This window comes from Pholcus phalangioides, unplaced genomic scaffold (assembly GCF_987345545.1).
Source record: "Pholcus phalangioides strain wild (caught in Gottingen) unplaced genomic scaffold, Ppha-v1.0 ptg000007l_1, whole genome shotgun sequence".
Classification (NCBI taxonomy): Eukaryota; Metazoa; Arthropoda; class Arachnida; order Araneae; family Pholcidae; genus Pholcus; species Pholcus phalangioides.
Window position 1 is genome coordinate 38,597,361 of NW_028301600.1, and position 14,434 is coordinate 38,611,794.

The 14,434-nt window shown below is 35.5% G+C and overlaps 1 protein-coding gene across 2 annotated transcripts in view; it reads right to left on the bottom strand.

The window, feature by feature from the left end:
* The window catches only part of mon2 (Mon2 homolog, regulator of endosome-to-Golgi trafficking), a 183,599-nt gene that overhangs the window by 85,240 nt on the left and 83,925 nt on the right, over nucleotides 1-14,434 (bottom strand). The window lies entirely within an intron of this gene.

The following is a 14,434-nucleotide window of genomic DNA, read 5'->3' on the forward strand; positions in this document are numbered from 1 at the left end:
AGATTTTGTCTGTCAAAAAATATGTTAATTTCAGTGCCGTCCAGTCTCGAAGCTGATTGGTTCCTGTTATAGTGTGAGACAAGGAATTTCCATCTTATGCACCAGCAGTGTGCTGTGTACACTCACATTTCATTTCATCCCACTTCATTTGGTGTTCTCTTAGAGCCGTGTGTTGAGTGACATTTTGTCCTGTGTTCTCTTGGAGCCATGAGTTGATAATCCAGAAGCGTGGTTTGGCATCTTCTGATCCGTGAAGTCATTACACTTCTGCCTGTGCGGAAGACGACTGGAAGGATGGTTTCCATGTAAACGATTGTATCATTCACGCCGCTTATTAATGATGGGATTTTGCTGAGGAAGACAGAGATGTGACTACATCTTCCCTGGACTCTCTTTCAAAGTTGTTCTGTGGGACTTGCATCGCTAGGAGATATTCAACTACTTGGATTGCTCAACTAAAGAATAAAGCAGTGGTTCCTGTAATAAAGGATTTGGTGCAGGGTGTTCCGTCAGACCGACCGGGTGAGAATGTTCTAATAACTGTAATATTTTTACTGAAAATTTGTTGCATTATGTTGTTTAATTTTTAAAATGTTTTAGCTGTAAACTTTAAAATAAACATTAATAAATGAATTAAGCGGAAAAAGTTGTCATTCTTTATTGCCGTCGGCTGATAATTTATTGTTGGGAAACAAGAAGATTAAGCAGAAGTGTACTTTAATGGCACAACAGCATTGTTCTCATGCTCAACCTTGGATATCTGATGTTTATGATTAATTTGAAATTGTTATATAAATAACTGATGCTCTACCAAGATGTAGGGCAAGACGGGCTCCAACAATCATGCCTCTTTTGAAATCTGTGAGGTCAGCCGTAACGAAGTTTTAATGCCCCAATAAATATTGCATCTGAATGCTATCACTGCTATGACTAGACTGATATGTGCACATTCTCGCCCGCTAGGTGGCACTCTTCCAAACTAGAGGGCGGGAGTATAAGACAGGTTCCCTTGAGTGTTGTTTTTTTCACAGGTGTTCATATTATTTTGTCCAACCCCTGTATGTCTATATATTTCATCTTGTTTGCCCATTTCTATTGTATTTTTTAAACCCCGGGTGGGATCGCCCGACAACCAAATGACGGGCCTGAAAATTAATATACATGTTTACAATATGCTACATGTTTATGAATAATTAAATATACATATTATAGCAATTAATGGTAAATTGATTATATATACATACAGGGTGATCAGCGAATAAGCCCTTATTTCAAAATTAAATATCTCTACAACAAAGATCAATAGAATTATGCGGTAAACGGTACGTTTATTAGCAAAACTGTAAGAATGTTGTACAGAAATTTCGAAAATTTATTTTTTATTTTTTTAAATTTAAAAAAACAAAACAAAACTGGAGATTTTGGGGTTCTGAAAATCCTCATTTGTGTGAAGAGAAACCACTGCATTCGCCTAAAGTTACTGCATGGGCTGCGGTATGCGCCAGAGGCATTATCGGCCCCTTCTTCGTGCGAGAAACGATTACTACTGAACGTTGCGTTACAATTTTGGAACAATTTGTCAGCACACATAGCGCATACCGCAGCCCATGCAGTAACTTTAGGCGAATGCAGTGGTTTCTCTTTACACAAATGAGGATTTTCAGAACCCCAAAATCTCCAGTTTTTTTTTTTTTAATTTTAAAAAATTTAAAAAAAAACTAAATTTTCGGAATTTCTATACAACATTCTTACAGTTTTGCTAATAAACATACCATTTACCGCATAATTCTATTGATCTTTGTTGTAGAGATATTTAATTTTGAAATAAGGGCTTATTTGCTGATCACCCTGTATGTGAAAGAGGAAAACTGTATTTTGTTACTACCATCCCAAGATGGTCTCTCTGGGAGGTCAGCGGTCATGTCTGTCTGTATTTTGTTAATTGCTGCAAACAAAAGTAGCTATACAAAAAATATTCCCATTCTCAAAAGATACAAAACTGTTCGAAATGGGTATTCTGACTAATTATTCACAATGGCTTGAAATTGAATAGAGTAAAGAAAATGCAATGATGAAGGTAAATGATGAGAAAATCTTTGAATCCTTTGGCATGTTTATACATAATAAATTAGCTAACCTGGTACTTTAAAGTACCATCAGTAGATAAAGAGATTAACACTAGAAGGACCAACATTTTGTTCTACCTAGGACAGATACCAACCAAAATGACTGCAGGCCGACTTTTACTATAAAATCTCGATTTTTGTAATTTTTTTTAATGCTTAAATGTAGAGTATATGTAAGCAACAGAATATAAAAACTCTGAGTTTTCTAAATAAAGTTTATAATTAAATTTTATTTTTAACCTCTTCACTCAAGAAGTACACACATGTGTACATCTTTTTTAACAATTTTTAATTGTTAAAATGATTAAAATGATTGAAATGTTAAAAAACTGCCTTCAACATCTTTTTTAACAATTTTTAATGATTCTTTTTTGAATTTAAGACTTGTGGTATGCGTAAGGGTACCTAATCATTAATTAATTTAAAATATTAATTAATCAAGTTGATCAATTATTTTTCATACTTTTTTTTTTGAAAGGCCATTTTGACGTACAATAAACACAATCAATCGAAATTTTTTTTTATCATCATTTAATAACTGATTAACTGAGGAAGACTCGTATTTTGGCTCGGGTTTGAAGATAATACCCATAAGTTCATTGCATTTTTAAGTGATAAAAAAAATATTTACATTCCAAACATAATAACTTAAACATAATTGCAACTGTATTCAGTGGTGTAGCCAGGTTTTTGTCAGTGGAGGAGCGAAACATAATAAGGCGCCTTATTCTGTTCCTCATTTAGGCGCAATTTAAAAAAAATACGTATACAAAGAAACTTGTTAAAATTTCAATAAAAACTTCATTTGTTTACGTTTAAAAATTAAATTACGTTAAATTACGTTAAACGTTAAATTACGTTTTGTTTTCATGTTTATTTTTCACACTACTTTTTTAACTGAAAATAAAAATGTAAATAATAGTTTAGTGTAAACTACAAGATATGCGCAACGAAAAAACCTAAAAAATTGAACTTGTCACGACAGGGTAAAAGAATATATTTATGGGTTTCTAGACCTATGTAATATTGTTTTTATCATGATATTTATGCAATAGTTTTGCACTCATAAGTGAAGCTGAGAAAAGCTAGATTAGAACCTATGATCCACTTCCTAAGTTTTGACGTGAATTTTTGCAAGAGCAAAATTCGTAATCTGAACTTTTACCGCCTGTTTTTCATCTTTGAAGAGTGCTCCATTACTTTTTGAATATCAAGCTCATTGGCTAATTTCCATTCTATCGACAACGAAGCCAATTGGAAAAATTGCGTTTATTCCATGTGTAATCATGAATTTTATCATTGTGCTGATATTCAATGATTTTATGTCGTCCTTTATATCTTTGCAGAGGTTTTTTAAATGGAAGAAATTCCTTCACTAGTTCGTCTTTATCTTACGACATCATCGTATATATATTCTTTATCCAAAACAGCAATTTTTTCTTACGCATCTTCAAAAAGTGAATCGAAAGGGAGACAAATTTGCATGCTGTTTCTTCGAACTGCCTAAATCTTTGTTATGATGTTAATATACAGTGAAACCTAGATATAACGATATTCTAAGGACCGGGAAAAAATATCGTTGTAGAGGAATCATCGTTATATAGAGAGGCAACATTATCATCGCACGTCATCAAATTTATACTGTTTTTCACATCTTTTTAAAATCACCATTGTTAGTGTCACTAGAAAACGCGCTTTTATGCATTTATTCGCTGCAAAAAATTAAAATTGATCAATAAAATTCAGTTAGATGCATTGCTTCCATAAAGTTGTTTACCGCATTTCACTGTCGTGACATACACAGAAAGTAGCAATACCAATTACTGCTTCAGCGCATTCGATGATCCTGTGGTGCAAAATACCGGTGTAATGAGACGCATCCAGAAGAACGAAAATAAGTGGCAGAGTTAAATCAGATTTAAAACAATTTTGGGCAAATTATTACAAAATATCGTTGTAGCGGTTTTGAAAGATCTTAAGAAATATCGTTATAGAGAGATTTATTGTATTTGTATTTGTATTTGTATAAAGGATATCGTTGTATCGAGAGGAGTTTAGCATTATAGACTACAGGCAATTCCAAACAAGATCTGAAAAAATATCTTTGTAGAAGGATTTATCGTTATATCGAGTATCGTTGTAGCGAGGTTTCACTGTACTAATTTTCAAGAGAGAGAAAATGGGCATCCAGAAAAGTGATAAATAATTACAGAATATACAGAAGTGCTGAAAAATCACATTCGCATAAAAATACATGAGCACACGAAATGAAAATTATTAAAAGTAAAAGATTTATTTGAAGAAATAATTTCAGAACTGAAGAAATTTTTGAACTAATGAAAGAAATAATTTCCTGAATTTAAGATAAACATTCAGAATCTATCTTAACTGTGAATAAGTCTTCAATAATTTAGACGCCCTTCATTTCATCCAGGAGCCAGGGCCACCTCAAGATACTTGGTCAGCCGAGTGAGCACACATTTTGGTGCCACAGTGTATAAGCGACGCTTGCAGGATGAATTTGGCCCCCTAGGAATCAGACCCATTTGCTCCACCTAGTTTCATCCCCCCCGGGTGCTCTGGTTAAGACATTTCTATCAACATACAACTTCTCTCTTAAGGCGTTTTTCCATTAAGTAGTCTTATTTTCAGAATCCCAGTGTTTTTTCCCTATATCAAGACATTCTTCGCTTAAGAATTTTTTCCGCTCAATAGGTTTATTTAAGAATGCATTCTGCACACTCATCATAATGAGAATTGATAAATTCAATGTTGAAGGTGTGATTGAGGTATAAATTCATGAATCCCAGCATCTCCTGTGGCGATGTTTTGACTCAATACATTAGGTAACTTTATGCTACTGTTTGGGGAAGAAACCAGGGCTGAACGAATCTATTATCCGACAATCTTGGGTATGTAAAAATTTTAAATACCCGACACTATAAGTGAATACAGACTTCTCGAACGGGGAGGGAGGGGGCGTTGCGAATCACCGAAGTAGCGTGTATAGTGAACGGGAGCGGGAGGCGAAGTTTTACCTTCACCCTGCCACCTATGTCAATAATACAATTTTTTTCCACTGAACAGGGAGTGATCGTCTCCATGCTTCTCTTTCCTGCCTACACATGTATCCAGCGCTAGTACATAAAATATTGATTCGAGCATGTAAATTTTTGAAGATTTGTCCAGTCCTGGAGCAACCAGTTCCTGGTGTTATTTCAACTACCATTTTCAGATACCGATGGCAATAATGTCTTGTGCCAGAGTACGATAATTAGTGATATATCTGCAGCTGTTTTTCTAATGCATACATATATAGATTTTGCAAAATCACTGCACCTGGTATACAGTATTAACATGAAATTGCTTTGATCTAAAAAAGTATACAGTAGACTCACTAATCCGGCGCATATAAGACTAGGGTTATGATGAAGTATTGAAATCAATGGATGGTAGTTGGAAAAAAAAAAAAAATGTGCTTAAAATTTCTGTGCATAGATACGAACAAGGCGTGATTTCCGCATGGGCGGATGGATTTGCCCCCCGGGTATCATAATTTTGGGGGGGGGCCTGGAAGTTAAGACACATATTCATTGACTAATGAAACATCTTTGACCTAAATCATTTAATGGCGCACAACAACTTGAACTTCCAGGCCTTGGGGCTCTTTTACTTGGGGACCCATCTTCCATTTCCTGGAACAAACCCTGTCGTTGTGTGTTCAAAACCCTGTCGTCGAGTGTTTTAGCTCAAGAGCACCACTCCCCCCCCCACTGATCCATACATTAGCTAACACTGACTCAGTGCTGGTTTCCAATAGGTCACCGCACCGCACCTTATCCTTCCAGTGATTGCCTTTGAAAAGCTACGGGAGATCACAGTGTAACTACAAGAGAAGACTAACACTCCCCCCCCCCCTTCTAAGCACATATTGACCCTCAGTAAAATCAACAACGACAGTAAAAAATTCAGAACTTGTTTTTTGTCGTAATTTTTGAAGGCTTCGTTAGGCATTTTTAGGAAGATAGGTGCCAATGTTGGCAGAATTTTGATTGGGGGATTGCCCTGCTCCCCCCCTGGCTACGCCACTGGTCAGGAGATAACAAACACACTGGCCATAACTTTTTCCAGGAAATAATTTCTCCGATTCGGCACACTGCTGTATATGCATAATGAAGCAAACTGATTCATAGGAAAGAGAAATTACGCCATGAGAAAACACAATGCTTCTGAAAGTCACATTTTAACATAAAACTATGCACTATCACCATATAATATAGTACAATATATTGCCGTACAAATATAGAAGACTAATTTCCTCCCCCATTCTCTACATATCAGAGCGCTATTGACCCAAAATTATAGGTTTTTATTTACCCACCTTTAAGAAAAACTCTTCCAGAATCCCTTTTGTGTTTTATCTTGGGTTTTTTAGGGCTCAAAAGCTCATAGCTGCTTTCCTCCTTTGTATATAGAGCAGTGTCAAAGACTAACTAGTAGCTCTTGCCAAGGCACCTGCAGATAACGTGGCATTTCTAGGTGTTATGAATCTAGCTAAATCCCCCATACATAAAGTGGTATTTCTAGGAGCTGAAGCTCTACCTAACGCGCCCAAAGAAAAGGTGTTACTTCTTGCAGCTTGAATCCTAGCCATTACTTCATAGGTTCAGTGATCTGTCCACAATAGGTTCCCGTGCCTAATTTCTTCAAAAGGCACCTTAGTCAATGCTGTTGGTGGCCCTTCAGAACAGAATGAGCATTTCGTGAACGTCATATCCTTATACCTATGAAAGGTATTTCTAGGAACTCTACCGAGAACCACAAATAGCAAGAGAAAAAGTTAGAGCTAGAAGCGGGCAAGATTATGCCCTTTAGTAAAGGTGGGGGACAGAGGCTGATCTGAACATGCTTCCAGATGAAGAGCTTGAGAGCAATTGTCAAAAATGGTAATGAAAACCTCCACTTTCTTTTTTTCCTTCTTCACTTAAGGATTAGTACAAACCCAATCACTGTGAAACTGCAACAGGCGTAAATGTAGATTTTTTTTTCCTTACTCATCCATCATTTTAGTTAATGAAGGTAGAAAATGAAAATGTCAATATTTTTCAAGTTTTTTAAAGATCAAAAGTCATTTAGAAAAATAGGCACCAATGTAGGCAAAATTTCAATTGGGGGAGCAATCGCTCCCTCTGCTCTCCCCCCTAGCTACACCACTGACTGTATTCACACATCCAACTTTCTATACTTTTTAATATCCTTGTTACATCCAAAACACATTTTCCGCATACAGGTTTTTTATGCATTAAAAATTTATCACTTGTTTTGTTATAGCATAGCGGAACAAAAGACATTGCTGTCTTTTTCCTGGTGCAGTAGCACTTGTTGTTGTTAGCAAAATTCTGATTCCAGAACAAGTAAGGGCCTACAAGCTTTTTAGCTGATTTCAGCAAGAAGGAAATTTACTTTCTCAGTTTTATCATTTTTTAATACAAATAGACCAAACATTTCTTGAGGCTACATCAAATGTTGTGGAAAATGCGCACTGGCAAATGCGTGATATGCACCCAAAATTCTTTTGAGCCATTTGATCAACACTATACATCGTTTTGTTCTAAAACTCAATAATTTCAACTTTTTTTCTCACTTTGCGAGTATATATTTCAACACAATGACTGTAATAGACAAATATTTCCCTTTTTTCTTACCGAGAAAACACAAAAAATAACATCTTTATGTGTAAACATGTCTTGTATAAAGTTGTCCATAATGAATTTCATGTGAAATAGTTTTTCTATTTTTTATTATTATACCTACCAAGGTAGTAGTATTACTTTTCGGTATTTCAGCAAATATTGATGAAGTAGAACAATCATATGCTCAAATTTCTATTAGCTTTCAGAAAAGATTCAACGATTTGCATCACTCATTTTTGGCCATATTAGTACTTTTATTTTTAATTTAGTTGATCATTAAGTATGCTTTCAATTGGCTAAAGTGAGCGTATCTATATTAGAGAAAAACTAATGCCATGATTCAACGAAATATTTGCTGCCCCTGGATACAAAAGTACTTATAACGTTACAGGCCAAATTAACTGGTGATAGTCCTTCTAGGAATAACTAAAATTATCTTCGATAATTTATTTAAAATTTATAATAGTTAGTGTAATTCTAAAGCACTTTTGGGAAAATTCATGAAATTACAACATTTTAAATGATCTGGTTCAATCTAGCGAGAAGATGAAAAACAGTGTTAATCAAAGATGAGTGCAGATCAGAATTTATTCACCATTTTGCAACTGAAGAAGGTAAGCCCATGATAGGGAATTCTTTTAAAACTACCCAAATACCCAGAAAAATAGGACTTTTTGGAAAAACAAATATTATAGGAACTCTGCAGAAAACATTGGTGCTGTTATGTGGTGGAAAGTAATGTGCATTGAAATTAGTTTGACAGAAGTTGCATTCTAAAATTGCAGCAAGAGCTTTCAGAACCTCATACATACAGCATAAAGGAATTCTCAATAGAAAGAGGAAAATTAAAGTTTATAGCCCACAATGTCAAACTTTTAAAGCAAGAAAATTAAAACAACATGGACAAAATGAATGATGAAGAAAAACAAAGAAAATGATGAAGAAAAACAAAGAAAGAAAATGAAGAAAAACAAAGAAAGAAAATGATGAAGAAAAACAAAGAAAGAAAATGATGAAGAAAAACAAAGAAAATTATGAAGAAAAACAAAGAAAATTATGAAGAAAAACAAAGGAAGAAAATGAAGAAGAAAAACAAAGAAAGAAAATAATGAAGAAAAACAAAGAAAGAAAATGATGAAGAAAAACTTGCAAAGAAATAAGAGTGATAAAAATTTGAGTGTATGTTCATTGAGTTTATTGAAGAAAATGACACACCATTCTCTAGCTTCTTCAGAATGAAGGTGATCATAAGAATGGCTCTTTGTCAATGAACTTTGGTTTCAGTTTCTGCTTTGAACTTATTTCTGAAATTTATCTAATTTTAAAAGAAATTTTTTTCATCTTTAAAGAATTCAAATATTTAACAAAAAAACTTTTGAAACCTCTCACCATGACAAAGAACATTCTTGAACTAAAACATGTCATTATGAGGTGATTACACCAAAAAAAAAAAAATTGTTCTAAATGTTTCAGGCAATGAAAACTGAAATGAACCATAATATAAGCAAAATTTATTTAATATTTAAAAGATTATCATTTCATAATTTTTTATGGGCATTGTATTACATTTTATCTATCTATATCCATATATATATGTATGTATAGCCTTTAGTTTTTATAATTGCATTTTTAATTAGGTTGCTATATTTTAGAAATATGTGACATCCATATTTGTTTCACTACACGTACACGCACATTCCCGTACAGCAGTAGTAGGTAAGGCCTCCAAAAAATGGCTCGGGGATCCATGATGTTCTTAAGTCAGCCACCTCGTTGGGCAATTTGCCTGTTGTGGCGTTGTATTTGTATTTGTATTTGTTATGGGCATCTTTTGCTCAACCACATTGTTAGGCATTTTGCCTGTTGTAGTCTTGTATTCGTATTTGTAAGAAAAAAATAATATTTTTGATTATTCTCCAATTTTTACATCCAGGAGAATATTCTTACATCACATCTCTATAGCCCCATTTACATGTGCAACATTGTGGTAGCATTAGAAGTTCTAGCACCCGCTTGATGACCTTTTTCCTTCGTAAGGAAAGAAATGGAGAGCAGTCATTGGTGAAAAAAAAAATTATTTTTTCTATTTCTCATGTAAACGGGGCTTATTTTGACCAATGATATAAAGGAAGGAAAAAGCAGAACGTCATAAATTTTTTAAACACGTGCAAACAACTAGCTTGAAAGGTACTGATAACAAGATGAACCAGATTTTTTGTATTTCCTATTCATTTGCCTTATTCATTGGTGACTTCTTGAGAAAAATTAATCGTTTGAGTTTACAAGTTCGATTTGTTGTACATGTTTCAGATTATGAGCACATTTACGGAACAAATCACGATCGTAAACCAAAGTTCTCTGCATATATTGAATTAGAAAAAACGAATATCCTAACAATGAGCAGTCAGAGAAAATGACTGCTATGTACAGGATGCATAAGAATATCTCTGACCTAGAGTAACTTGGAAAATTTATTTTATTTTTCCAGCGCCCCACTCATTTTATGCTCACAATGGCCAATTGTAAACCTAAGTTGTTCCCAACTGAACTGGGATCTACCGTTCAAGGCCAATTCTGGACTGATTTTCTTCCATAAATCAAAAGTTGGTTTTCAAACCATTTGGTGTGAGAACCCAGTTGAGGCAACAATGTGTTTGTGCAGTTGCCATGTCAGTTTCACATGCAGATGTAGAACCTCCAGTCAAAACGATTTTGACAAGGTGTGAGCCAGTTTTGAAACAATAAGATCTTCAAATGTACATCAGGCAGGGTAATGTGCACAGGAAATGCTGCTACTCATGTTTCAAATCAAAAGCAAGAAACTGATGACAGACAAATATATTTATGGTTTATTCCCTCCCTAAACTATGTGGGCATGATTCCTGCTGGATTTTTGTTTGACTATTCAGAAAGAAATTGTTACAAAATGGGGATAGGTTTGGGAAATTGTCATGATGTAGAGATACAGCACTCATTATTTGAAAACATCAGCGATTTAACACTCATTATTTGAAAACATCAGCGATTTAACACTCATTATTTGATGGAAAAGCTTGAAAAATGAAACATATTTTAGAGATTTGGCACAGTGACTGTTGACAATAGAAGCCCTAGTTGCTTCTGCTAAGCAAACCCCCCCCCCCCAAAAAAAATTTCAGCCGACCACCACTGCACGATTGCAGGTATCTATCTGGCTTTTGTGATAGGAAGACCAATAAAAGGTCATGAGGTTAAGTAATTGGTGATTTGGAACATTATTTGGTAACATAATTGACAATTTAATAATCATTATTTAGCAACATTGTCAAATTAATCTTAGCCAACCACCACAGCGCAATTGAGGGAATCTATTGGAAGTCTGATAAGAGGTCATGATTTCTTTATGAAAAAATAAGGCATGGGAACTTTCCTGGAAATCCAAAAATGTATTCATAAAAAAAATTCAACCTTCTCTCTCATTTTGTGACATATGTGACTTCCATAGCCTTCTCATTTTGTGACATTCCATGATGGTAGACACCCTGACAACTCTAGTCTGTCGCCATTAAGTCAATTTACTGCTTCACATTTCACCTGAATAGATGAGATGTCCGAATTATGTTGGTAAAACCTAATGACCACGTTTCTAGCACTGTGCATGTCATGTTCAGTAGGTGGTGCTGTCTATCTTTCAAATTAAGTGCTCAGTATTTTTTTATCAATCTCTCTTTCGAATTCCCAATCAGTGAATATGTAATTGAATGAAAATATGTGTTGTGGATCTGCTGGATTGCCAAGACTGGGTTCCCAGCAAAATCTGCTTGACCATTTCTGATTTTCCCTGACCAAAAGCGCATACATCGTCACACACATATATAATTCTAAACCATCTAATAAAAGTCTAAATTATAGTCGCCGCCCCCCGTATTCATGGGGGTTACATTCTGGGGGTGGGGAAAATACAGGAAATCTATGAATAAACAAAACCATAGTTTTTTTTTTGTTTTGTCTCGTTTATTGAACACCATGAGAACAGCAAAGTGACGCAAAAGTATAAGGGAATATAAAAGAGGGTGCAGCTATTGATTGTTGATGTTTTCCGAAACAACACTGTAATTTTTGTTAGCCATTTCTTCTTCATATCTTCATGTTGACAAGACTTCCTCTACCAATTTTTCTGCATGTGAAGAACGTACCATAGAGGGATCTATATCATGAAAATAACCTATTGCTGATTTGAACTTACAAAGCCCTCTCCCTATGTTACTCATGGTGAACTCGTCTTTTACTTCTTTATTTTGATCTTCGTCTGGTACTGCTTGTTTCATGAGAAATCAGCTGCATTAATTCCTCCTCAGTCAATGCCTCTGAATTGCTATTAATTAGCTGTTCGACTTCTCTTCTATATCCATATCATTGAACCCTTCTCCACCCACCTGTTTCGCTAATGTGATAATACCTCTTATCTCTTCAGTTGGCTCTGTAAAAAAGGTTGCGTCCTGGAGCCCACATTGTGGCCAAAGGTCAATCCAACCCGAGTTGACTTTCTCTCTCAAGAGCTGCCATGGTTCTAGTGATGACAGTAATGGCATTAGCGATAGTGTGATTCTTCCATACCTACAAGATATTTTCTGCATTTGCATATTCTTCTATTGCATGCACAATCATCTTCATTGAGTGACATGTATAGTGAGCCTTGAATGCTCGCATTACCCCCGATCAAGGAGGCTGAATGATATATGTATTAGGAGACATATAATGGACTTCCACACCATCAGCTTTGAACTCAATGACATCTGATGACATCTGATCTGTTCAAGAGTTTTATTCAGTATCAAAATAAGTTTGAATGGCACGTCTTCACTCTAAAGGTACTTCCTCACTTTTGGAACGAAACATCGTTTAAACCAATCCAGGAAAAGTGTTTTCATAGTCCAAGCTTTTCTATTGTTCATCCAAAATACTGTGCAGGAGCTTTGACTCATCCTTTCCCTTCAATGCTTATGGATTTGTGGATTTGAAAATGACAGTGGGCTTCACCCTGTACCCATACGCATTTGCACATAAACATAGTAAGTTAACCTTGACTTTCCTTAAAACCAGGGGCTCGCTTTTCTTCTTGGGTGATAAATGCTCTCTGTATCATTTTCTTCCAAAATAGTGCAGTTTCATCAACGTTAAACACCTGCTGAGGTGAATATCCCTTGCCTTTGCATAGCCTTTGGAAATTATCTAGCTGCCTCCTGCTCGGCAGCGGCTTGTTTGCCAGTGATTTTTAGATTGTGTAATCCAAATCGTTTCTTAAACCTATGAAATAAACTTTTACTTGCATAAAATTCTGATGAAATAGATGTTTCACTAGCCTTTCCCTTTATGGAAGAGTAAATTAATCTTTTCCCCTTTTCCCATTATAATATTACAATCAATTGGACTACCTTCTTTGTAACAGTCTTGTACCCACAAAAAAACTGAATTTTCGGTATGAGAAACACATGGACGCAAAGTTTTCACTGCCACAGGTGCAGCTACAGCCCCGGCTAATCAAATTTCAGATTCCTTTTTCTTGATATATCTCACCATAGATTCGTTGATTCCGTAATGGTGAACCACTGCAGCAATTGACTTCCTTTCACCAAGCATAGCCAATATGTCCAATTTTTCTTGTAAAGTTTATACTTTTTGGTCTTTTCGGACCATTATCAGTAGCACTAGACAAATGAGCCATCCTAAACATGCACAACTCAAACTTTGTAAACAAAACACGTGAATGACGATTGCTGAAAAAAAATTCAATGAAGGGAAAAAAACAGTGAATATGGGGAGGGGGGCTGACTCATTTCACGGTAATATACCATTGAAAAGCACATTACAGAAAGAATGCTAATATTTTGCCACCACCATCCCTTACAAAATCAAATTGTGTATCAGGGTTTAAGCTAGATAAAAATATTTCTTTAGCAAAAAAGGGGAAATGGGGGGGGGGGAAGCTTTAGCAAAATGCTACAATGCTAATGATTTAAGGTTGGATGTCTTGTTTTGTACCTGCTGTACGCATTTTTGTGAAAGTGGCTACTACTTTCGCATTTTCTGATCATTTGATCATTTTTGTCGCACCACGGTCATTTTCTGCACATGAGGGCTAATTAGACCGGGACCTACAATTTATTGCCGATTCCGAACGGCAGGCTTGTTTTGTATACTCGTCAAGAGGTTGGTGCACTAACCCCTCGATGGGGGACTCCCTGCGGTAGCAATTTTTTGCTGCGGTCAAGTCGCCGTATTTTTGTTGTACCCCTGTGTCAGGAAAGTTTTCTGACAAGGACGAACCGGGTATCGAACTCGCGACACCTCTAAACATCCTTTGGTACTTTAGGCGAGTATCTTATCGACCGGGCTACCGCGCCCTTTCGCATTTTCTGAAAAATGCAACCGTAGCTTAAACCCTGTTGTGTATATGATCTTGCATACAATACTAGTTTCCTTGCAAATCTCAGATATAATTGAATTCAAATCATTCTTCAATATATAAAGGTTCTCTACCCATAAGCAGGAAAAAAAAGCAAGAGGATAAAATGTTTTTTCAGAAGAGATAGAAAAGAAGTTAAGAGCTGGTAATGGCTTTGTTTTCAACAATGG